This window comes from Propithecus coquereli, unplaced genomic scaffold, assembly GCF_000956105.1.
Source record: "Propithecus coquereli isolate 6110/MARCELLA unplaced genomic scaffold, Pcoq_1.0 Scaffold76, whole genome shotgun sequence".
NCBI classification, from domain to species: Eukaryota; Metazoa; Chordata; class Mammalia; order Primates; family Indriidae; genus Propithecus; species Propithecus coquereli.
Window position 1 is genome coordinate 8,140,100 of NW_012153729.1, and position 1,732 is coordinate 8,141,831.

At 42.1% G+C, this 1,732-nt stretch overlaps 1 protein-coding gene across 1 annotated transcript in view; it reads right to left on the reverse strand.

Moving 5' to 3' along the window:
* QRICH2 (glutamine rich 2) overlaps positions 1-1,732 on the reverse strand; it is a 37,166-nt gene that overhangs the window by 27,493 nt on the left and 7,941 nt on the right. The window lies entirely within an intron of this gene.

Here is a 1,732-nt window from a genome sequence, read left to right on the forward strand (position 1 = left end):
CATCAGAAGAACCCCTCCTCGTGTATGAGAGATCCTCAGTCAGTTTAACAGCTGACTGCTCACCAGAAACCAGGGCGGACAGAGGCAGTGGGATGACGTATCAAAAGTGCTGAAAGAAAATCAAGAATTCTTCATCCAGCAAAATATATGTTTATCTTTGAAAAATGAAGGAGAAGTTAAGACATTTCCTGATTAAGGACTGAGATTATTCATTGCTAACAGGCCTGTCCTGAAAGAAATACAAAAGGGAGTCCTTCGAGCTAAACAGTAATTTGAATCCACAGGAGAAAATAAAGAACACCTGTAAAGGTAAATATAAAAGCTAGTATAAATGTATTATTACTTGTAACTTTTTCTTCTCCATATGATAGAAAGACAACTGCATAATGCGAAAATTATCAAATGGTATTGATGGGCTTATAATGTATAAAAATATTATTTGTATGACAACGATAGCACAAAGAATGGGGAAGAGAATGGAGCTATATTGGAGCAAAGTTTTTGTATACTATCATATTTAAGTTGATATAAATCCAAATTAGACTGTTTTAAGTTAAGATGTTAATTTTAATCCCTAGGGAAATCACTAAGAAAATAACTCAAAAAATATAGTAAAACAAACAAGGGAATTGATATGATACAGCATACTAGAAAACATTATAATCCAGCTAGAACAGACGTCTATAGAACACTCCACCCCCATCAACAGAATACATTCTACTCTTGTGCACAAGCAGGGGGACGAGGAGGGAAGAGGGGGGGAGGAGGAGGAGCAGAAGCATCATCATCGTCTTTGGGCATATGAATGAAGTGGTGAGGAACTGTCTGGCTGCCTATTGGAGCGCACCCTTGCAAAGAGCTGATTTGTGTCCTTTTGTACATTCAGGTCCTGGAATAGGTATCGACCACTTTAATACTAAACTCCTTTAACTGTGGCTGCTCTATGTACAGTTGCAGCCTCGTTCCTCAAGATCAAAATCCAACTCCTCACCCATGTCTGGTCAGCCAGATGTGGAATGTTACCCCTCTCTGTACCGACCACACCCGCAGACTCACCACCCTCCCTTCAATCCTGGCTCTCTGCGCAGGACGCAGGCAGATGGTACACCTCACGATTGCCAGAGTCACCACCGTCTGCCAAAACCCATAACTGACCTCAACAACACCCAGTTACAAAGTCCTGATTTCATATTTATGCTAAAGGGCCCACCAAGCACGCAGTCCCAGGTGTGCTGCATGTTCTCAACCGGAGGTAGGGGAACTCCCTGCTGCTTTCATTCTGGTCTCTGCAATGGATGAACCGGTCACTACCAGAGCTTGTTCTCTCACTTCTCGAAAGTCTTCTAATATTTATACTTATTCTCATTTGCTTTTGGAGTTGTTCATGATTATGAGCAACGGTCAAAACACTGATGCTTTCTAACATATGGAGAAGTAAAGACTGTCTAAAAGTGTTTATTTATAAGTCTCATGGGTGTCTCCTGCCCACACCCTAAAAAAATGTGTTGCTCACTAAAAACAATACGATTGTGGTGTAAAGAAGATTTGGCTTTAAAAAAGGCAGTGAAAGCAGAGGCCACCTCTTTCTAGGCCCCGCCTTTTGTGTTCAGGGTCCTCTTGCAACTCTTTCTGAGGACGGGCCTTGAATCCAGGAAACCATCCTGGAAACGGGCAGGGTGTCCTCTGTGCCAAGATAATATTTGGCACTCCCCAAGATGGCCACTTGGTGGCA